This window comes from Prionailurus viverrinus, chromosome C2 (assembly GCF_022837055.1).
Source record: "Prionailurus viverrinus isolate Anna chromosome C2, UM_Priviv_1.0, whole genome shotgun sequence".
NCBI classification, from domain to species: domain Eukaryota; kingdom Metazoa; phylum Chordata; class Mammalia; order Carnivora; family Felidae; genus Prionailurus; species Prionailurus viverrinus.
This window is the reverse complement of record NC_062569.1, coordinates 116,021,667-116,047,233: the sequence shown is the minus strand read 5'-3', so window position 1 is coordinate 116,047,233 and position 25,567 is coordinate 116,021,667. Positions and strand designations below refer to the sequence as shown.

At 34.5% G+C, this 25,567-nt stretch overlaps 1 pseudogene; it reads left to right on the top strand.

The window, feature by feature from the left end:
* The first annotated feature begins 5,993 nt into the window (after positions 1-5,993).
* Positions 5,994-25,029, top strand: LOC125174512 (eukaryotic initiation factor 4A-I-like; annotated as a pseudogene).
* The last annotated feature ends 538 nt before the right edge of the window (positions 25,030-25,567 follow it).

Genomic DNA, 25,567 nt, shown 5'->3' with positions numbered 1-25,567 from the left:
AATTTTTTTCATATAACTGTTGAGCATCAAAAACATGCTGAATGTAATGTCTTCATTAGACCACCTTATCAAGTTATATTTATAATCTGCATTTAACTTATGTACTAGTTGTTAATCTGTCTTATTACCACGATTTTTTTTTCTTTTCTTGGAATTTGATAGGTTCTATCCTTTGGAAAAGGAGTTTTCTTTTTGAATATATTCATATTTTTCTTTGTTTTGATTTTCTTTCAGTGTCTCCTAACCAACAGTTTGCTAGGGTCTATTCCCTGGCCCATGAGTCCTTGGGGCTTGAGGCTTATGATGAAATTTTGTAGTCGTATGAAATTAATAAAATATTGGGCTTTTGACTGTGTGGGGTACTGGGGAGACCAACTTAAACGCAGAGTTTCCATGATCTTTTCTCAGTTCTGAAGCTGTTCATGTTTCTTGTAGCTACAGGTTCAGGAGTACTGTTGCCAGGTAAAATACAGGCTGCCCGATTCAATTTGAATTTGAAGTAAACTGGATACTATTTTTTGTAGAACTGTGCCCATTTTATTTAGTATTTGTATTTGCTAAATGTGACAGTCCTACTGAAAACGTGGTCCTTCCGTGGTATGGCCAGCCTCATTCGCTGAGATGCAGACCTTGAAAAATAATGCATATGGTCAAGTAGGGAGCCTGACTCTTGTTTTCATATCACATGGTACACATGTCCCTTTAACGTGCCAGAGACAAGTCCTTGGCCATCACTGTATATTTATGGGTCAAGGACCCATGGTTTCAATACTTGTATGCATTTTGTCCGTTTCCATTTTTTTCCACCTGGCTATGCCTTTTCCATTATCTATACTTATAATGTTTTATTTTTATTTAAAGCTAAGAAAGGACATTGCAACCTGAATATACTGGGTCATCTTGACCAGAATCTCATCCTTCTTTTAATAATAAAAGTATATTGAAAAGAAGTAAAGCATCACAATATTTTAAAGGGTATCCAGTTATCTAAATAAATATATCCCACAAAATACATTCTGCACATATATTTAAAGGAAGATAACCATACTTCTACAATTAAATCTAAAGCCAATATAATGTATTATTGAAATTCAAGTGTTAGCATTTTCAATGAAATCACAAGCCCAGTAAATATTTGGGAGAACTTGATGTTCGTATTCTGCACTGCATTGTGTATAACACTGAACTTTTATGAAGTATTTTATTATTAGGGATTAACTATAACATTACCTTTTAATGGAATCATAAATCTTTAATTATAGTTCAATATGTTGCTGACTTAAATTGCTTTTGGACTGAAAATTCTATTACAGTATACAGTATGAAGAAGCAATTACTTTTCCCTAAAATAAATATCCTAATTTCTAAACAGAAAAGATGCATTTTGCAGTACAAATCTTTTATTTTTTGGGGTGGTGGGGGTGGACAGTAAGGCATCTTTTCTAGCAAAGAGATGTGGCATTATTTACATGTCTTTGCTAAACAAGAGAAAATAAGAATGGGAGGAGATACTTTAAAGATCATTAGTTTAAACCACAAATGGAATCAGGATTTACTTTTATTGCATTCTTAATAATAGTAACACAACAACAACAACAAAACCAATAGCAGCAGGAGCAAATGCTTGCTTGAACATGGTCTATTGAAATAGTATCTAAAAATTGTGTTTAAAATTATCTTTATTTTTTATGTGTGTATTCAGTTTATATGAAACCTCATATACATGAACATATATTTATGTGATTTAACATGTTTAAATAAAAAATACATGCCTGTTAAGCACAAATATGATACCAGACTAATTTAATCAATGTTGTTAATTTAACACAGACTAGAAAATATTGTGTAATAAGATGAAACTTTGTTTTAAATATCATCACATTATATTTCATAGTTTAACATTTTCAAATAATAAACTTCTTTAAGTTTTATTATTATCCTATTCAAAATTGAGAATACTGACACCAGGCTAATAAGAATTTATTAAATTAATATATGGGTGTACCATGTTTAATAGCATAGTGCCCGTGTCATAGTAAATGCACAAATAATAGCTTTTTTTCTTCCATTTATATTCTAAATAATCAATATGAAAATTTATAGTAAATATATATTTAAAAGTATACTAAGCTGGGATTTATTCTATGTATACAAGACTGATTCAACATTCAAAAGTCAATTAACAGGGTAAAAAAAAAATCACATGATCCTATCAATAGATACAGAAAAAGCAATTGACAAAATCCAACACTTATCCATGATAAAATATCTCAACAAAGAAGGAATAAAAGAGAACTTCTTTAATTTGATAAGGACTATTTATAAAAACAAACTATAACATCACACTTAATGGTGAGAAACTCAAAGCATTCCCAGTAAGGAACCAGGCAAGATATCCTCTCTCACTAATCCTACTGAACATTGTACTGGAAATTCTAGCTAATGTAAAAAGATAACTAAAGGAAAGAAAGAGTGTACAGATTGGAAAAATAAAACTTTGTTCACAGATGACTTCATCATTTTGTAGAAAATATGAAATACTCCTCAAAAAATATTCCTGGAACCGGTAAGTGATTATAACAAGATTGTTGGACATAATGTTAACATACGTAATTGCTTTTCTATATGTCAGCAATGGGCAAGTGGCATATGAAATTAAAAATGCAATACCATTTACATAACCCCCCAAATGAAATACCTTAAGTATAATTCTAACAAAATACGTACAACGATCTATATGAGGAAAGCCACAAAATTCTGACGAACAAATTTTAAAAATAATTAATGGAGAGCTACTCAATGTTCATTGATCAGAAGGCTCAATTTTGTCAAGTGTGTTTGTTTTATGGCTGTTAGAATCTGTCCCAGAGAATGCTTTATGCATACTTGAAAAGAATATCCTGTTGTTTTTGAATGAAATATTCTGTATATAATAACTGTTAAATCCATCTGTGTCATTCAAAGCTACTGCTTCCATATGGATTTTCTCTAGGTTCATCTACCCATTGATATAGGTGGGATGTTAAAGTCCTCTACTATTATTGTGTCACCATTTCTCCCTTTATATCTGTTAATATTTGCTTTATATATGTAGGTGCTCTATGTTAGGAGCATAATTTATAATTGTTATATCTTCTTATTAGATGGATCCCTTTATCATTATCTAATGCCCCTTTTGTCTCTCATTGCAGTATTTGTTTTAAAGTCTGAATATATATGTGTGTGTGTGTGTATATATATATATATATGCATATACATATACATACATACATATATACATACATGCGATATTACTACCACAGCTTATTTTCAATTTCATGTGGATGGAATAACTTTTCCCATCTCTTCACTTTCAGCCAGCATATGTCTTTAGGTCTAAAGTGAATCTCTGGGGCACCTGGGTGGCTCAGTCAGTGAAGCATCAAACTTTGGCCCAGGTCATGATCTCACGATCTGTGAGTTCGAGCCCTGCATTGGGCTCTATGCTGACAGCTGAGAGCCTGGAGCCTGCTTCTGATTCTGTGTCTCCCTTTATCTCTGCCTCTACCCCACTCATGCTCTGTCTCTCTCTTTCTAAAAAACAAAACAAAACAAAACAAAAACATTAAAATCAGTCTCTTGTAGGCAGTATACAGATGGATCTTGTTTTTTTATCCATTTAGTTGTCCTATGTCTTGTCTTGCCTGCCTTTCTTTCTTTCTTTCTTTCTTTCTTTCTTTCTTTCTTTCTTTCTTTCTTTCTTTTCTGTTTATTTATTATTGAGAGAGAGAGACAGAGCGTGAACAGGGGAGGGGCAGAGAGACAGGGAAACACAGAATCTGAAGCAGGCTCCAGGCTCTGAACTGTCAGCACAGAGCCCAACACGGGGTCCAACTCACAAACCGCGAGATCGTGACCTGAGCCGAAGTCGGATGCTTAACCAACTGAGCCACCCAGGTGCCCCGTCCTATGTCTTTTCATTAGATTCAGTTGATTTTATTTATAGTAATTATTGAGAGGTGTGTAATTATTGCCACTTTGCAAAATTGTTTCTAGTTTTGTAGTTCTTTCCCTTTTCTTTTTTTCCTCTTTTTTTTTTTCTCTTGTGTTTTGATGACTTTCTTGAGTGTTATGCTTGGATTTTCTGTTCTTTATTTTTTGTGCACCTATTAGAGGTTTTTGGTTTGTGCTTACCATAAGTTTTATACATAGCATCTTGTATATAGCAGTCTATATTCAGTTGATGCTTACTTAAGTTTAAACACATTCTAAAAGCACTGCATTTTTAATCCCCCTCCCACATTTTTGTGTATATGAGTCCTATTTTACATCTTTTTATTTTTATATTCTTTAATTATTGTCGACATCATTGACTTTACTACTTATTTTCTTTTAAGGCATATTCTAGTTTTATAAGTGTTTGATCTACTTCTTGACTATATGCTTGCTTTTATCAGTGAAATATTTTCCTTTCGTAATTTTCTTCCAGTTATGGCCGTTTTTTGTTGTTGTTGTTGTTGTTGTTGTTGTTGTTGTTGTTGTTGTTTTTACACTTAAAGAAGTCCCTTTAACATTTTATAGGGCTGGTTTAGGGGTGATGGATGTCTTTAACCTTTGGGAAACTTTTTATCTCTCTTTCAACTCTGAATGGTAACTTTGCCAGGTTGTATATTTTTGGTTTAGTGGGTTTGTTTTGTTTTGTTTCCTTTCAGCACTTAGACTGTATTTTGCCCCCCACCCCCACTACTGGCCTGTAAAGTTTCTGCTGAAAAATCATCTGATAGCCTCATGAAGTTTCCATTATATATAACACATTGCTTTTTTGCTTGCTGCTTTTAAAACTCATTTTTTATCTTAAACTTTGATATTTTAATTATTGTGTTTCTGACGTGGACCTCCTTGGGTATATCTCATTTTGAGCTCACTGTGCTGCTCTTAAATGTTTGTTCCCATCCCCAGGCTGGGGAACTTTTCAGCTATTCAAACAAGTTTTCTGCTGCTTTGTCTTTTTTTTCCTTCTAGGATGTCTTAAATGTGAATGTTAGTATGCTGATGTTGTCCTACAGGTCCCTTAATGTATCTTCATTTTTAAATTCTTTTTTACTTTTCTGTTCAGTTGGGTGGCTTTCTATTACCATGTCTTCCAGATTGCTGATCCACTTTTCTACATCCTCTAATCTAGTGTTGAGTCCCTCTAGTCTATTTTCATGTTAGCTATTATATTTTTTCAACTCTGATTAGTTCTTTTTAATATTTTTGTTCTCTTTGTTGAAGATCACACTGAGTTTATCCACTCTTCTTTCAAGTTCGGTGAACATTTTTATGACACTTACTTTGAACCCTTTATCAGGTAGTTTGGCTATTTCTATTTTGTTTACTTCTTTTCCTGAGATTTTTTATTCTTTTGTTTGAAACATATTTCTCTGTCTCCTTGTTTTATCTCTCCGTGTTTGTTTCTGTGTATTAGGTAGCTCAGCTATGTCTCCTGGTCTTCAAGATAGTGCACTTAGATATAAGGCATCCTGTGGGGCCCAGTAGTACAGAATCAGGTGCTCCAGGAGTGCCTTCTGTGTAGGCTTGCATACCCTCCTGCTGTGACTGGGCTGTGACTGCTGCACACGTGTGAAGTATGCCGACATGTGGGGCTGGCCCCAGCCTAGTGGGCTGCAGTGAATGGTTATGACTACTGTGTATACTGGTTGGCAGGGAAGGCCTCCAAGCACAGCTGTCAAGGAGGCCCAGCTGCACCTGCAGTAGGCTTGCTGGTGGGCGGGGCCGGCCCCCAGCCTGACTGGGTGTATTGATGGATTGTGACTTGGTGTGCTGGCTAGAGGCCCGCCTGTGGCCGGTGGGTGGATTATCTCCTAGTACAGCTAATGGAGAGCCTTGGCTGCAACTGTTGACAGGGGTGCATGTTGGCAGCATTGTAACCCCCTCCCTGAGGCAGAATGTGTTTTGTAGTGGCACTGGTTCTGGCCAGGGCTATCTGCCAGTGTAGTGGGGTGGTAGTCACTATGGAGGGGATACTGGTCCTGACTGTTGCTGGCCACTGGGTGTGGCAGGAGGTATTCGCTTTGCAAAGGTGTGTTTGCTCATTGGGGTGGATTTTCACAGAAACACTGGAGTGGGCAAGCAGCACTCCCAAGGTAAATGGAAAGTGCCAGTTAGCTGAAGGAGGGCAAGAAAATGGTGCCCAACAAGACTTCCATTCCTGGAGAAAGCTGCCTGTCCCTCCAGTACATCTTAAAATTAGTCAATAAATCTCCTTCACTTATAACCCAGGTCCTTTGAAATTTCGGCCTCTGTGCTGGGTCTCAGATCAAGTGATACAGTGTGCTGGCCCATTAAGAGCAGAATCTGGGTTTCCTGTAAATCTTTGCTTTCCTTGAGTTAAGTCCCATTGATTTTCAAAGACATTATGGGGCTTGTCTTCCAAGTGCAGATCCCCAAGGTAGGGTGTGCCTGATGTAGGGTTTGATTTCCTTGCTCCCCAGGGAGAACCTCCATTCCTGTGATATTTCTCCTGCATGTGGGTCACTGCACAGAGGGGTTGGGTTCCAACCATGTCTCCTCCCCACTTCCCCTTCTCAATGTGGCTTTCTCTTTATCTTTAGCTGTGGAAGTGCTGTTCAGCTAGTCTTTAGATCATTTTCAGAGTGAGTTACATTATATATACCTGTAGCCTCAGTATGTCTGTGGGACAAAGTGACCTCAGGATCCTCTGATTCTGCCATCTTCCTTGACCCCTAATGTTATCTCAGTTTTAGTATAATAGTGTCCTTGATTCTTACCAAACATAGTAAATATCCACTGTTTAAAAATAATAATAGTTAAAAATAGCAACTATTCACTGTTTAAAAACAGATGCAATAAGATTAGCAAAATAGTATGAACAGAAACAATTTTGTTAGCTTCACAATAAATACAAACAGGTACTCATTGATTACACTTGAAATAATAAAAACCAAAAACAGGTACTCATGGATGATACTTGAAATAAGGAAACAAAATAGGATGTATCTGATTCTCTCTATATACAAAAATTCAACAACTAGATCAGGGTGTTTTTTTTTTTAATTTAATAAAACCATCAATTAATATAGACTTCACAAAGGAATGAAAAGATGAATGAGACATAACTCATTTCTCATGTGGAAGAATATATACTTTATTGGAGGAGAATGGCACATACTTAAAATATGCAGATAATCAGTAAAGGGGGGAAAGCGTTTTCTAAATTGAAACGTGTATTGTGTGAAAAGTCCATTTTACTTTGACATTATAAATTCGGCCTCCATATCCTTGTAAAGAATATGAAAAGTACTCAAAAAATATTTCTAAATGTTCAATAGCCACCTACAAATAGTAACTTGTATATTTCCCTTTAAAGGTGGATAAAACATATTTCCAAAGAATTCTTACTGCAAAATAATCTCAAAATTTTAAGTAAAAAAGTACATTCTGCTGAAACTAAAATTATACTGTATGTTAACTAACTGGAAGTTAAAAACTTGAAAAACACATTCTGAAACAATATATATTTTATGAGCTTAAATTGGCTCAAAATTGACATGCATGTATTTTTGTGTGTGCACACATGTATATATGTGGAAATAATACCTTATTTGTGTGTATATTTCCAGAAACTTAATTGTGGTTATTTCTCATTAGTGTTACTGCTAACTTATATTCTCTGATTGTCTTTTATATTCTCAAATTTTTGGTGGTGATTTTACATACATATAAATTATACACACACACATACACACATATATGGCATATGTACAATATATTATTATACATGTAATGTATATTATGTGAAATATTATATATAAAAAATGTTATATGTATACATATATACATATTCTATTCATAAAATGTATGTTACATGTATTATATAAATTATATAAAATATATAATGAATATATATTATTTTATAATTAGACATTAAGTGATAGAAATAAAAGGTCTTTTCCAGAAATAGAAGGATAAATATTTTATGATATGTTAAGTATAAATTATTTAGGGGATAGTAGTCAGTCCTTGAAACTGTATAAGTATTTTAACATTAAGGTGGCCACCGATGCATGTGGAATAAGTCGAAAGCAAGAAGTGAAGAGAAATTAAACACACATAGAATACAATTACAGAAAACAAACTGTCCATTTTCTAAGAAATCATTTGTGCAAAATAACAAGAGAAAAGTCTCCATGAAACCTGGTAAATATTTATTAAATATTTTATAAAGCTATCACAGAGTCATACACTCTAACTTGTGTATCACTGTATTTAAAATATGACAGCAAAGCCATTTTTTCAAAACTGCTAAGAATCTTTGACACATTTACATGCTATGGAGACCTGTGAAAAGTTTGAAATCGTAGTCAGCCAGATGGTTATCTGCATGATACCAAATTGCCACCTGCTTAATAACAGTTGCATGATTAACTGCACTTTAAAAGTTTTTCTCCAAGTATTTGGCAAAACGCAGGAACAATCATTATTCTATGTGATCTTTTAAAGCATTTCATGATACTATATATCTGACGATAGAGAAAATCTTTGTATTTCATAAAAATAACACTGTTAAGTACATAGCACAAAAGCACAAAATGTACTAGATGGCATAAGTGTTCGTGTCATTATGAGACTTGCACTTTTTATTACTTCTAGAAAATATATTTTAGACCCAATCTTTAGACCTATCTGCTGCCCTGTTTGTTCGATCATAAAAGGAGATCATGAAGGAGATGAATGTTCTCATGAAGGAGAACATTTACATTTAATTTTCCAAGTAACAGAGCTGCTTTGCAATGCTACCTCAGAAATCTGATTGGTAAAACAACTTAGATGGTAATTTGTGCCTTTGTATAGCTCATATAGTAGACTTAATTTACACAAATGTTAGAAAGTTTAATGGGTATTTTCTTTATATATCAACACATTTTAATAGCAGTATGGCTATTGTACAACCAGCTATTTAACATTAGCTGCGTTAGTATAGATTATAAGCACAACTCGCATGCTTTATGCAAATAATGAATCAATTACATTCTGATAATAAATTAATAACCTATTTTGCAAGTAAGTTGTGTGTAGGCCATTTATACAGACAATACATAAAAATGGAACTCAGAAAGAGCCAAATTAGGTTTTTTTTTTTAATTTTTTTTTCAACGTTTTTTATTTATTTTTGGGACAGAGAGAGACAGAGCATGAATGGGGGAGGGGCAGAGAGAGAGGGAGACACAGAATCGGAAACAGGCTCCAGGCTCTGAGCCATCAGCCCAGAGCCCGACGCGGGGCTCAAACTCACGGACCGGGAGATCGTGACCTGGCTGAAGTCGGACGCTTAACCGACTGCGCCACCCAGGCGCCCCGTTTTAAAAATTAGTATTTTCATTATGAATGTGTATTTTAAAAATGTATAGGTTTTCTACATTTCTTTTACCTTTTATTAAACATCATAGTATTCAAAATGCTGTGCACAGTAATTGCTGAATTTATTTTACTCTTTGGCATGTATTCATTCACGTATTTGTGACTGCTGCATGAATGTTTCTACCCATCAACTTTCTCTTTCAAATTAAACATTTCAATTATCCAGAATGTTTGATCATTAAAACAAGGCACCGCCCGGGGTTTCCTTTTCCTCTATATTTAGTCTCATGAGTAAATTTGGCTTTAGTAAAGTTACAGAAATGAGACTTCCAAAAGCCTTGAATACAAAATGTAAAATATTGCAAAGTATCTCAAATATCAAGATAATGGACTTAGATAAAATAAATGACTTAAAACTGTTTTAAAAATTATGTTATTTCATTACAGACTTGTGATATACTTGCTCACAATTCTTGAAAATTATGAATCTAGGGGCGCCTGGGTGGCGCAGTCGGTTAAGCGTCCGACTTCAGCCAGGTCACGATCTCGCGGTCCGTGAGTTCGAGCCCCGCGTCGGGCTCTGGGCTGATGGCTCAGAGCCTGGAGCCTGTTTCCGATTCTGTGTCTCCCTCTCTCTCTGCCCCTCCCCCGTTCATGCTCTGTCTCTCTCTGTCCCAAAAATAAATAAACGTTGAAAAAAAAAATTAAAAAAAAAAAAATTAAAAAAAAGAAAATTATGAATCTAAAATATTGGCTTTATTGACTCACTACTTTGGTGTAGCAGGATTCTTACACAGAGAATTGACACCAAGTTTGTTTTTTTGTTTTGTTTTGTTTTGTTTTTGTTTTTTTTAGAAAGCAACTTTATTTGTGCCAGCACTACTCAGTTGGGTTTGTACCCGAACTGAGCTTGGAACGCCACATGGCATAGTTTTTATATATATATTTTTTTACTTTTTTGTCTCCCATATATGGTAACTACACACACACATACACACACATGTAGTCTGATTAAGTGGTCTCATGTTACAAGGTTGTGAGGGATGTTGTCACATACGGTATAGTCAGGTTGCCTTTCCCCCCCGCCCCTTAGGGAGGGGACGCTATCACATGGGAGCTTTATGAAGCTATGATATCCAAACCTTTCTCTGATTCTTAATCTTGTTGACCCAACCATTAATTCATTTTCTCTTCAAAACAATTTTCTTCCCACATTATTTGTAATTCTCTCTCACAGCCTAGCTAATAGCTTAATAATGACTTTTACTGCATCATGACAACTATGGATACTAAGTAACTCTACTCAAAGTCTAATAATACTCTCTCCCTCTGTCCCAAGCCTCCCTAGCACATGAAATTTTAAATCAAGTATGTTTGATAACTATGACATATGATATTTCAGATTGAAAAAACACAAATATTTCTATTTATCAAAATAGACAATGCATTAAGATATTTAGTGAGGGACACTATAGATGCGTGCTGATTATTGGTATGTCTTTGCAAACATTTTTTTCTTCAAAAGGATTTTTTTTTCAAATATACCTCAAATGTTCAGCCTGTTCAGGTGCTTAGAATTATTTGTACCTAAAGGAAAAATGAAGACACTGATACTACTCTAGAGAGAACACAGAGAGAGAAAAAAGAATATTGTGTGACCATTTTCGTGTGTGTGTGTGTGTGTGTGTGTGTGTGTGTGTGTGTGCATGCAAACCTGTGCATATACAGGTTTATTACATAAACCTGGAAAATCATCTCTATGCCTTTTTAAATTTTTTTTAATTTTATTTTTTTTAATTTTTTTTTTATGTTTATTTACTTTTGAGACAGAGAGAGACAGAGCATGAACAGGGGAGGGGCAGAGAGAGAGGGAGACACAGAATCCGAAGCAGGCTCCAGGCTCTGAGCTGTCAGCACAGAGCCCGATGCAGGGCTCGAACTCACAGATCGTGAGATCATGACCTGAGCTGAAGTTGGACACTTAACCGACGGAGCCACCCAGGCGCCCCTCTATGCCTTTTTAAAAATCAGATTTTAGGGGCGCCTGGGTGGCGCAGTCAGTTAAGCGTCCGACTTCAGCCAGGTCACGATCTCGCGGTCCGTGAGTTCGAGCCCCGCCTCGGGCTCTGGGCTGATGGCTCAGAGCCTGGAGCCTGTTTCCGATTCTGTGTCTCCCTCTCTCTCTGCCCCTCCCCCGTTCATGCTCTGTCTCTCTCTGTCCCAAAAATAAATAAAAAACATTGAAAAAAAAATAAAATCAGATAAGAGATTTTGTGTCTAATCACTATCGGAGTTTATAATTGCAGAATCCTTTGTCAACTTTTAGAATCTCTATAGTTTTATATATTTTTTTCCACATAAACACATTCTTTCTACACATTAGTCCTTTATTTTGTATAATTTTTGGTTCAATTCCATTTTTGAGACTAGATATTAAAACCTTTCCTGAGTAATTTTCTGCCCCTAGAGTTGGATTTAGAATGCCACATTTTTCTTTTCTAAGCTATAAGTAGAATATTTTTATCTTCTAGAAGAAAAAAACAAAACAGAGAGCCTGGGTGGCTCAGTTGGTTGAGCGTCTGACTTCAGCTCAGGTCATGATCTCACAGCTCGTGGATTCCAGCCCCACTTCGGGCTCTGTGCTGACCGCTCAGAGCCTAGAGCCTGCTTCCAATTCTGTGTCTCCCTCTCTCTCTGCCCATAACCCTCTCACATTCTGTCTCTGTCTCTCTCAAAAATAAAGAAACATTTAAAAAAATAGAAGAAAGAGAAAACAATTGATAGGTTTTAATTTATTATGGTATTTAAAATTAGATATTGAGTATATTTTTAGCTTACTATTTAAAGAAAAACAGATGAGTTACATATAAGTATTACTATCATCCTTAGCAAAAAACAAGTCTATATAAATATTCAAGATATATAGAATAAAAATGGTTTGTCTTAAGCGGTACAATTAAATTTGTACTTGGTGATATCATCCGATTAAATGTGTGTTTTAAGTTTTAATAGTTTTATATTTGTTCAATGACAGAAAAATCTCATCCTTCAGGTAAAAGACTTGGGAATAAGCAGGTCACTGAGAATATAAACTGAATCTGAGAGAAAGGACTTGGAAGAAGTAAACAGGAACATGCATTTTGCTTATTCAGATATTAGGAGACTCAACACAAACCTGTTAGTATTCCTAATAAGGACTGAACAATCTTCAGTGTAAATCCAAGGGCAGTTAGGTCTCTTGTTCTACTAGATACGTTCATCAATACCTCAATGGTTTGAGTTACCTTTTTTCTTTTTTCCTTGAATACTGCAAATCTTTTGCTAAGGAAGAATGCCCAGGTGCTGAGAATCTTCAAACTTTGTATATAGCTTGGAAGTTTAGAGTGTTGAGCACAGACTGCATTTTTTCTTTTATTAGTGTCCACATACCCAGCAGTCTTTGTCTGTTGTAGTCAGTAGAGCTTATGTCATTGAACCATGCAGGGAAAATAGAGTGCTCTCTCTGAAGATCAAATTAACTCTTAGACACCAACCTAAAAACTAACAGAATATTTTATATATTTCATGTGAAATTTGGTTTTCTTCTAACACATGTTTGTATTTCATGCTTCTCCTTGCCATTCTCCCTCTACGCAGGGCTAACTCTACGCAATAGGAGAAAATTTAGGTTGCTATAAAGAAAAAAGACTTATAAGAGATCTTGAGAGACTGGACAGTCCAGAGGTGCTTCCTCCAACGTGGTCCCTTTTTATTTTAAACCTTATCTGAGTCTAAGTGAATGTTCTTCTCTTAACTGGAAGACTCATGAGTGGCACCAAAATATATCTTCTTTCTCTTAGGTTGGATTATTTCAGTGGAGATCCAAGGATAAACATTTTCGTATAAGTAATTTATTAAGAGGGTTCTAGTAAAAATCAGAAGGAGAGTAAAGAAATTGTTTGATAGGGGCAAAGTTCAATAAAGACAAAGTACTTTGTAGGAAAATTTTAGTTCATCCTGCAGAGACCTCTTGAAATAGCGTAAGTAGCAATTCGTAGTGGCTCTAACAAGATAGAGAGGAGCTGAAGTGTTTATATTTATATCCCACATATATTTGTCAGTCACTGGGTTACAAAAGGCTGAGGGGAATGCTGGCTTACTCATCTGGTAAAACAGGTAAAATGTGATCAGGCAGCTTTAAGGGCAAGTCCTTTTGTATGTTTGTTTTTGTTCTCTCTTTTTTAAAATGTTTATTTATTTTGAGAAGAGGGAGTATAAATGGGAGAGGGGGAAAGGGAAAGGAAGAGAGAGAATCTTAGAAATCTTGCCAAGTTTCACACTTGGCATAGAGCCCAGTATGGGGCTTGATCCTACAAACTGTGAGATCATGACCTAAGCCAAAACCAAGAGTTGGACACTTAACCCACTGAGCCCTCCAGGCACCCCAAGGGCAGGACCTCTGATAAGAAGGTTCAATTGCTATTCAGAGTAGAAGCACATCAGTAGCCCCTGTACATGCAAGCGATAAGGAATAAGAAAAAAATATGCACGGACAAGCATGGGCTTCAATACTACAAAAGAAGAGGTATAATCTCACTACTGAATTGCATGAACTTTGTTTTAGCTGAAAAAAATGTCAGTATAAAAATTAAACTACAATAAATTTCACCCTTTAGGTGTACTTTTTGATGAATTTTGGCAGTTGTATATATTCATTATCTCATCAATCATGATACAGAGCAATTCCAAAAACTAAAATATATTCTTGGGCTCCTTTGCATTTCATGCCTCCTCTGGCTTTCCTTCCTCACTGCTAGGAAACACTGATCTCTTCTTTGTCCCTATAGTTTTGCCTTTTCTGTAATTTCTTATAAATGATATAATGCTTACGTGTTTGTGTTTGACTTTTTTGACATAGCATGATTTTTGAAATTCATCCATTTTCCAATGTTCAAATCTGTTTTTACTGCTGAGTAGTATTCTCTGAAATTGGGTTGTCACAATTTGTTTACTGACAAGTTTGTGATGGGTGTATCATTGAGCATTTTGATCAGAAATCTCTGAGAGTTCTATTTGCTCCACATCCTTGCCAACACAAGGCATCATCAAGCATTTTGATTTTAACAGTCTAGTAATTTGGTGGTGTTATTATGGTTTGAATTTGAATTTTCTGAGTGACTAATGTTGAGCACATTTCCATATGCCTATGGGCCATTCATCAATCTTCTTTTGTAAATGATCTATTCAATTGCCCATTTTTTTTGTAGGAAGCGGTTTTGTTTGGTTTTTTTTGTTTTGTTTTGTCCATAGAAGTCTTCAATGTTAAGCACCATTTATTAGAAAGACTATCTTTTTTTCCATTTTTTCCATTTTTTCCATTTTTCCATCCCCCATGTTTTTTCCGTTTAACTAACTTGGCACTGTGTAAAAAAAATAAACACACCCTGTAAATCTGTGATTATTTTTTCACTCTCTTTTCTTTTTTATTGATCTATATATTGATCATTACCACCATAGACACTATATGTGGTGAATCTTTCAATGGCAGATGCATTCTGTTTTGAGGTGTTTAAAAATAATTAATTTGGTTAGAATTTGTTCAAATTCAAATTTGTCAAATATGTCATTTTTTTTCTTTTTCTAACAATTATTGATAGATAGGATGTTGTAATCTCCAGGAATAGATTTCAAGAGAATTTATGTTTCAAGCCCAGTAATTTACATTCAGTTCTCTTTCTTACACATTGGATTGATTGTTCGATTGTTTTCAGGTCCTCTATTTTCTCCTTCAATTCCCCTTGCCTTTGAATCCTTAAGCATAGTTGTAAAAAGTACTTTTAAGTCTATGTCTGCAAAATCCAACATGTTCATCATTTCTGAGTTTGTGTCTTTTGATTGGTTTTTCTCCTCTTTTTAAATTCACTAATTTGCTATTTTGTACTGAATATTGCTGTGTTATGCTATTAATGTGTAGATTTTGTTGTCTTAAAACAAGGTGACATTTTATTCTGGTAGAATTTGCAAATGAGCTTGATTTATTTGAGCTTCTTCCTAGATTGTGCCAAGATAAGTCTGGGATTATTTCTTTTAGGACTATGTTTTGTTTTGTTTACTTTTTTATTTTTTTACTTTGGTTGTGGAGTGGTTAGCCTTGCAAAATCCCCTCTCATAACTTCTCAGCTTAATATTTATCTAGAAAGTCAAGCAACTCCTGTGCATATTCCTGAAGGCCCTTCATTGTACAATATCTTCTTCAGTTTTTGGCCCATAAAGCCAGCATCCTCAATAACATAACATTGATCTCTGTGGTTCCAGCTCAGTGTAATTTTCTGCTCTATTTGGACTTGCTGTACTCCAGAAAGTATCTCCAGGCATAAAACTGAGGTTATAGAGCCATCTGGCAGTTTTTCCTTCTTTTCATGATAACAGCATCACTTTGCCTATCATGCAGTATTTGAAAAGTTATTATAGTTATCTATTAGGAGACATTAATTGCTAATTTTATTCAGTTTCGCCATTTTAATCACATATGGAAATCCCCATTCTTCTTTTTCTGAGTTATTTTTTAGTTTCAGTATAGCTAACACACAATGTTATGTTTGTGTCAAATGTACAACATAGTGATTTGACAAGTCTGTATATGTTAGGCTCACAAGTGTAGCTACGATCTGTCACCATATGATGCTATCACAATACCATTGGCAATAGTCTCTATGCTATACCATTTATCCCCATGATTTATTCATTCCCTAACTGAAAGCTTGTATCTTCCACTCCCCATCATCCATTCTGCCCATCCCTCCCACTTTCCCCTCTGGAAACCATCAGTTTTTCTTTGTATTTATGGGTCTGTTCCTGTTTTTGTTTATTTTATTTTTTAAGATTCCACATATAAGTGAAATTGTATTTATCTTGGTGTGACTTATTTCACTTAGCATAATACCCTCTATGTCCATCCATGTTGTTGCAAATAACAAGATCTCATTACTTTTATGGCTAAGTAATATTCCATTATAGATATTTATATTCATATTCAGATTTATAAATATATATGTATATACACACATGCCCCACATCTTCTTTATCCATTAATTTATTTATTGAATTTCCCTAAATTTTTAAAGTGAGTTTTTCAACAAATTGTTTTGATTAACTGGATGGGTTTTCATAGTTTTTGAGCAATATTTTTTAATACATATAAACATCCTTGGAAAACTTCCTTCATAATTAGTGACAATTTTCCACATGAAAAAAGAATAGTGTATTTTTATCAACGGGAAAAAAGAATAGTATATTTTTATTGGGTCATCCTAATAATGTAATTAGGATTTATGGTATAAAGTCATTACTTAAAAAGAAGTAAAACTTTTAGAATAATGTCTATGTTATTTGTCATTAATGTTCTAAAGGTCACAACATTAAGTGCATGTGTGAAAATTAGTGCTGTGTACTTGGTTAGTTATGTCTTGAGAAATAGCTCAACTTTACAAAATAGGATACTGAGTATATCCATTGATGGTAAGAAATAGTGAGTAGTGACCCAATCTGAAAGCAGTATACCATATTTCTTTTACTTGCAACATCTTTCACAAAAAAGTTAAAAAATCAACCCACCAGGGCGCCTGAGTGGCCCAGTCGTGTAAGCGTCTGACTCTTGGTTTCAGCTCAGGTCATGATCTCAAGGTTCGTGGGCTCAAGCCCCCCACTGGGCTCTGCACTGTTAGCCAATTCCTTAACATTTCTTCCTCTCCTTCACCCTCTCTTCTCTCTTTCTCTATATACACACATCCTATTGGTTCTGTTTTGCTGGATAATCCTGACTAATACAAAGGCTGTATTCATTTTCCTTAACTAAATACATATGTTCATGTCTCACCTCCTTTGCTAGTAGTTCTTATATATTGTTATAATTCCAGTTATTTTATTTGCATATGATTTCTATCACAAATTAGGGTATAAAATTCTCTACAACTGAGACAGTGTATAATACCACTTTTATATCTGTGTCTACTACATTTTTCTTTTTTAATTATTGAGATAGTTTACTCATTTTTTTTAATGTTTGTTTATTTTTGAGAGAGAGACAGAGCAGAGAGGGGGAGGGCCAGAGAGAAAGAGAGAACAGAATCCGAAACAGGCTCCAGGCTCTGAGCTGCCAGTACAGAGCCCGACGCAGGGCTTGAACTCACAAACTGTGAGATCATGACCTGAGCTGGAGTTGGACACTTAAGCAACTGAGCCACCCAGGTGCCCCGCTAGTCCATTTTTCAATTACACAGGTAGAATGCCAATATATATTTTAAAAATTAATCCTATTGCTTTATATTATGCTACTGACTCTTGTGAATAAATATGAAGCATTTGATATATTATTAAACCTCAAAAAGTATGTATCTTTGTGTGTGTGTGTGTGTGTGTGTGTGTGTGTGTGTGTTGGAAAAGAAAAATGGAATGATATCATTATTAGTTGCTTCTAATGACTCTCAAAGGAACCAAAAACTAAATGAAATCTTTGTCCTATATCTGTTCATGAGTGTTCTTAAAAGAAATATTACAGTTTTGTTTATCATGATTAGTATCATGTCATAATATTTTAGATTGTTTTCAATTTAATTTAAAGAGAATAAGGCCATATCTATTTTAAGTATACTGTTGCTTTTGTCCCCAAAGTGAATATGGTTAGATTTACTTTTACTGCCACTTTATTTTTAATGAGAATATTTCAGTGACAACAACAGTAAAATACTCTGATTGTTTTCAAATTAGAGATATAAACTCTGCTCCATAATTTACTTTTGCCTCTCTACTTCATGGAATATTCGTTATTTCTAAGAACTGCAGTTTCCTATAAATGATATAAATAAGGTAAATGATGATCTTCACCTTTCCTTAAATTTCTAAGAGGCAAAGACTAACTGAAAGTTTCTATTCACCTATTTTTTTTTCATGGGAATTATTTAAGAGACAGAAGTTTTTCTTTTATTATTGGCTGATAAGCAAACAAATTGAAGCAAATCAAATCAATTTATAAACCTGTAGGAGGATAAAATATAGACATAAATCCACTGAACACACATGTAACTAATACACCCTCTGCACGTATTCTGAATGATTTCAGCGAACGCTACTCGTCTGTCCATAGGCACATGTAATGAATGCCGATGCAATCATCTGGAGGCTTAGCCATCCTTCTCTTCTTCTTCTTCTTCTTCTTTTGTCTCTAGGCTCTCCAACTTTTATGTTTTTCATTCACTCCACTAAGCTTCTCTTGAGCTTTCTAGGTTTGACAAAGCTGTCCTCTGGCATGTTTTTGCCAGCTGTCATGGCTCATGTGCAATTTAAGCCTCTGTTGCACACTATTGTAAATCCAGGTAATGAAAGCCACAAACTTCTCACAAGCATTATAAAGCTGACATCTGTCAAGATAAATATTGTGCAGTCAGCAAAGAGAGGGGATGGCTTAGATGGCTTAAACAGGTAACCTTGATATTTCATTTGAGAAGACTTTAGATGCACCTTCAAAGTATCGTGGTTTGCGTGAAGTTGTTATGTAACATCTGCAGATCACTTTCATGCTCTTAATAAGTAATAGTTTATGTTTTTAAAAACATCTGTGTTTTGGAGAAAATGGATGAATTATTTCCTAAGCCCATTATTTAAAAACATGGTATGATTTTCTGTGTTTTATTTACTTATTTACTATTTTATTATAATAGTAATACCTGTTTAAATAAAATATATACATGTGTTAAAGTACACATATGAAGAATACCACAATTACTTTTATTGTCAATGTTGTTTAGCAATACTTTATATTCCTTTAGTATTCTTTTATTTTTGCAATGAACACTGTATGAAAATTTGCATCTTAATATATCTCAGTAAATCTTATGTCATAAACATTGTCATGTTAATCATGTTTATCTAAATTATAGCATGAAGTTGCCCTGTAGCTTTCTGGCTTTTAATGACAGAAGATTTTACAGAGTGCTTTAATTATAACTATTATAACAACTATACAAATAAGTTCTAACATTGACCATTTCTTATAGGTCAGACTATTTCCTATGTGATATATATTCTCTCATTTAATTCTTTCTAAAAATTTTTTTTTTTAAATTCATTAATTCATTTTGAGAGAGAGAGAGAACACACACAAGGGGAGAGGAGCAGGGAGTGAGGGAGAGAGTGAGAATCCCCAGCAGGCTCTGTGCTGAAGTCCAATGTGGGGGCTCAAACTCGAGAATTACAAGGTCATGACATGAGCCAGCTGGCTACTGATCTGACTGAGCCACCTAGGCCCCCAATCTCATTTAATTCTAACAATAATCTACTACTCATACTATTATATAAATATAAGTTAAAGTAATACACAAATAATTATGTAAATATAATACAATAACCATTATATTATGTTCTCTCTCTCTTATAGACAATAAAGCCAAAGATTAGAGAAGTAAAACAAAATGGTTGAGACAATACAGCCAGTAAGAACAAGAGCTGGCACTCGAGCACATTCTTGTAAGCATCTTTAGAATTAGTTCTTGTAATATCTTATCATGTACAACACTATGTGACAGGAAAATGAAGATTTAGTTTTAGTTACAACTCACAAGTTAGAAGATTATTCTTTTACCCCATCTTATTTCTTTAGTATATTCAGAGAACACCGTAGAAACAGAAGAACACTGATCACTATGGAAAAAAAAAATAGAGCGGACTATATAAGGAAAAAGAATCTTCATCCATTCCCTTTGAGCACAGGGAAAAAAAAACAAAAACTAAAAGCAAATGCTTTGTGTCAAGGTATAAAAAAAAAAAAACAAGAAATGAGAATGCTGTAAGAATTACATTCTCTCTTGTCAGACAGTGAGACACCAAACAAGAATAGACCAGAAAAAATGTTATTGACATAGACATGCTTTTTATCATTATTTTTTTTAATTTTTTTTTCAACGTTTTTATTTATTTTTGGGACAGAGAGAGACAGAGTATGAACGGGGGAGGGACAGAAAGAGAGGGAGACACAGAATCGGAAACAGGCTCCAGGCTCTGAGCCATCAGCCCAGAGCCTGACGCAGGGCTCGAACTCACGGACCGCGAGATCGTGACCTGGCTGAAGTTGGACACTTAACCGACTGCGCCACCCAGGCGCCCCTATCATTATTTTTTAAGGAACGAAATACTGAAAATGGATTTGGAACCCATAAAATCCTTTAGAATTTTTCCATATAAGTATGTATATAATGATTGAGACCCATAGTATACATGTGTGAATCTTTTTATATACGTACGTGTGTGTGTGTGTGTGTGTGTGTGTGTGTGTGTGTATTTCAACAGTAGGTAAACTAATGCAAGGTCTAATTATTCTGTTAATTTTGTATTTTTGAGATTGGAAATAAGAGAAAGATCCTGTCATTAGAATCTAAATTGTAGTCGACTCATCTGTGAAGAGATCTATCATTTTGTGAGAAAGAATAAGGAAGAATGTGATGAAATCAGAGTGAGCAACTGGGGGTGGAGGGGAGGAGAAAAAGCCAATATAGTATGCTCTTGCTCTTCTCTGTAAGAAAGAAGGTAAATAAGATTAACACATATATTTTTTTTAATTTCTAAAGAGAGCAAGAATGAAATATGAACTACTCAATTTTACATAAAACTTAGAAAAAGGGAATTGACAGGGAGAAGCAAATACATTTATATGATTTTGACTTTGAACCGTATTTCTTTTACACTTCCAAAAATGAAATTCATCCACCTGTAGGGAAATACCTTAAAAAGTAGGAAAAATAAATGCAAAATTAGGCACAAACATTAGAAAATAAGTCCAACTCTATATTAAATAGGTAACACATCCATGTCTTATACAACGTTATTTATAATTATAACTCAATAAAATTGGAAAAAAACACCAAAAAAACCCCACAGACATAAGACCTAAATAATATTTCAAGTAATTTTAACACAGTTCTTTATATAGATTTATACACACACACACATACATGTATAAACAGAAAGAACTATAAATACACTTTTGGTACATTTTCAATCAAAAATGAACAATAGGTTTATTGTTAGTAATGTTGACAATGTAATTGTAAGCTACATTAAAGTACATTCTTGGGGCCCCTGGTTGGCTCAGTCAGTTGAGTGTCTGAATTTGTGGCTCAGGTCATGATCTCACAGTTCACTAGTTCGAGCCCTGCTTCAGGCGCTGCGCTGACAGCTCAGAGCCTGGAGCCTCCTTCAGATTCTGTGTCTCCCTTTCTCTCTGTCCCTCCCCTGATCAATTACTTTCTCTCTCTTTCTCTGTCTCTCAAAAATAAACACTTTTTTAAAAAGTACATTCTTTCAAACTATACCAAATGTATTATAAATGAATTTATAATTATTCCCTAATATATGTTTTAAAAAAATGTAAATATATTGAATTTATTTGGAAACAGTTTTTACAGCATAAAAGCATTAAATAAAATAGTTTTATAGCATAAAAGTACTAAATAAAATAGGTAAAAACCTTTTTGTTAAATTTGAGTTAGAAATACGAATGTAACTTGTAAAGTATATATATTCTCTAGGTTTTTGCTACTGAAATAATCTAGAAGCAGTGACCTCCCAAGAGTAATGTGTATATGTAACAACCAGACTTTGATTCTAAAAACCATTCTCCAATATAATGAAGAGGTGAGACTTGAAGAAATAGCTATTTCCAAGTCTGAGAACAGGGAAAATAGAGAAAATGAAAAATGCACACAAGAAACTGATCAAATATTAATGTGTTCATATCAAAAGGATACAGAAATGGGTTGGCAATTTGTGTGGAAAATTATATATGTGTGTGTGTGTGTGTGTGTGTGTATGTATATATATAAATTTTTTTTCAATGCTATACATCTCAAAATCTTGATTAGTTTTTCCAGTATGAAAAATATGATATCCACTTTAAGTTTGGTATATACACTTAGTGGATCTTTCCATTCTGTTTATTTTTAAACTTTTTGTATCATTTTGTTTTAAAATCCTATTGTGCAAAAATATATGGCATTAGAGAGGAGACAGTAAGATTTAAGAAGAAAGATAGTATCTTTTAAGCAGTAGGCTTAAACCATTCATATGCATACCGATTTTTGATGAGTTTGAATATATTCCATATTTGGTTTTATGTGGTCTTACTTGTCATTATTCACTTATTTTATACACTCCATTTTCCACTTTGGTGATTTTAGTTTGCTTCATTTTGTTTACGTATTTAAAACTACGTATTTTACTCTCAAATTTTCTGATTACTTTTATGTACATATTTGACAGGTAACATTAAATTTAAATTTTCTAATAAAAGTTGAAGTTTAATAAGATCAGTTTTACTCTCTGCAAGGACATTAATACCTATTTAATTTTATCTTCTTTTTTTCTTATCCTCTTTCCCCATAAACACACACACACACACACACACACACACACACACACACACACACATACACATCATAGGACAAACCTTATTATTTTCATCTAGGTTGTAGTTTAATTTGTTAACCAAAACACATTTTAAAACACTGATTTAGATATATTGAAGACATATTTTTGGTAGCAAATTCTTGAATAGTATTGTTCAAATGCCAGTAAGATAATTAAATAATTTATAGAAATATAGCATATCAAGAATGGAATATTTTGTTGTCATTAATATTGATATGATTTGTCCATATCAGCATATATTTAAAATGCTCAAAATTTATTGTAAAGTGAAAAAATTAATTTATATGAAGACAGTTATTTTAGATACCATTTTACTCAACTTCTATCAATAGTTATGTCTAGAGAGATACCCAATAAATAGGTAGATATATACATACATAAACAACTTGTCATTTCTGAAAATAGGCACCATTATTTTATAAACACATTTGCCTTTATTGAGAGGAACTGGTACAATGTGTTACATATACATTTGTAATGCTAAAATTTTGCCATGTTTATGTATTATGTAAAAAAAAACCTATTCAAAATGTCTACTACAACATGACAGTTTTTAAAAAGTTCTTACAAGTCAATGATTACATGTTACATGGGCATCTGGGAAAAGTTAGTAAAAAAAAAATAATTCATTGATGAAGAAAAACACATGTCCCTACAATAAGGAGAGTTGAATCTTCACAATCAGTGAAATAAGATTTGCCTACAATCTTGTCATCTACAATATTAGCAAAGCACTTTAAAATAAACAATTGATGGAGAATGTGAGAAAAATGTTACTGAGGTGAAAATTGGTATTTAATGGCAATACATATATCAACCTTCAGCTGGTATGAGACAGTGTAATTAATTATTGGGATAGCATTCCAAGTAAGAGTATGTTTAACAATACTCTGCCCTCTAAGGAACATTTCTTCTGTTTTTATTTTCCTTAAATTCAATAAAAAGAGAATTAAGAATGATGTTGATTTGAGTTTCTAAGGTTCACGCCTGCAAGTCAGGATTCTCAATCCAGAGACAATGGCCCCAATGTGATAGAACCCCAAAGGCCTCATTGAGAGTAACTGGAATGAGACAGTTGATAGCTTTGATGACATGAACCTCTCTGATTCCCTTTCCCGTGTCATATGCCTATGGCTTTGAGAAGCCTTCTGCCATCCAGCAGTGAGCCCTTCTTTCTTGTATCAATGGTTAATGTGATCACTGAAGCCCAATCTGAGACTGGGAAAACAGTCACTTTTGCCATATCAATTCTGTGACAGATTGAATTGGAACTAAAGGCTACACAGGCCTTGGTCCTGGCACCCAGCAGAGAGTTGGATCAGCAGATACAGAGATAGTCATGGAATTAGGAAATTACGTGGGTGCCTCCTGCCATGCTTGCATTGAGGGGACCAATGTGTGTGCTGAGGTGCAAAAGTTGCAGATGGAAGTTCCCCATATCATCATACCCCAGGTCATGTGTTTGATATGCTTAACTGGATATACCTGTATCCCAAATACATCAAGATGTTTGTACTGGAGGAAGCTGATAAAATGTTAAGCCATGGATTTGAGGACCAGATCGATGACATATTCCAAAAGCTCAACACTTTTGGAATGGTGGTTTTGCTGTCGGCTACAATGCCTTCCAATGTGCTTGAGGTGACCAAGAAGTTCATGAGGGAACCCATTTGGATTCTGGTCAAGAAAGAGGAGTTGATCCTGGAAGATATCCACCAGTTTTACGTCAAGATGGAACAAGAGGAATGGAATCAGATGCACTGTGTGACTTGTGTGAAACCCCGACCATCATACAGGCAGTCATATCCATCAACACCTGAAGGAAGGTTGATTGGCTCACTGAGAAGACTCACACTTGAGACTTTACCATGTCCTCCAACATGGAGATATGGACCAAAAGGAATGAGATGTTATCATGAGAGAGTTCAGCTCTGGCTCTAGCAGAGTATTTATTACCACTGACCTGTTGGCCAGAGGCATTGATGTGCAGCAGGTTTCTTTAGTCCTCAATTACGACCTTCCCACCAAAAGGGAAAACCGTACCTACAGAATCAATTGTGATGGACCATTTGGCTGTAAGGGTGTGGCTATTAACATGGTGACAGAAGAAAACAAGAGAATTTCTCAAGACAATGAGAACTCTACAACACCTCCATTGATGTATACCCCCCAATGTCGCTGAAACCATCATCTGAGGTGCTTCCTGCTACCTAGCTGTACCTGGAGTTCAGTCCTTGGGCAGGATAAGGGGGGAGGGGCACTGAAGAGGAGCAGGAGAGGGGAGGGGAGGGAAGGGAGCCAAGGGATGGACATCTTGTCATTTTTTTTTAATAAATGTCACTTTTTGAGGCCAAAAATAGACTTCTGTTGATTTTATTTTATTATATAGGCTATACTTTTCAATATAAAAAGCAAATTTATACTTTTTTTTATAAATTGAAAGAGAACAGCATGTTTGGCATCATAAAACAGAGCTATGGTTGAAGTATATCTATTGTAGACATTACAAGTAATCTCAGAATAACCTCGTGGGTTTTTTTTCCATTTTCATGGGTGTGTGTTTGCAAAATCTAGTTTAAAAAGAAACCCATAGCAGTTTTCATTTGCCCAGAATGAGATATGAAGATTACAATTTACAGTCACTTTCTATTTTTTTATTGACGTATAGCTGACATATAGTATCCTATTAGTTTATATCAATAGTACATCATAGTAATTCAATATTTTTATACATGATGAAATGATCTCCATA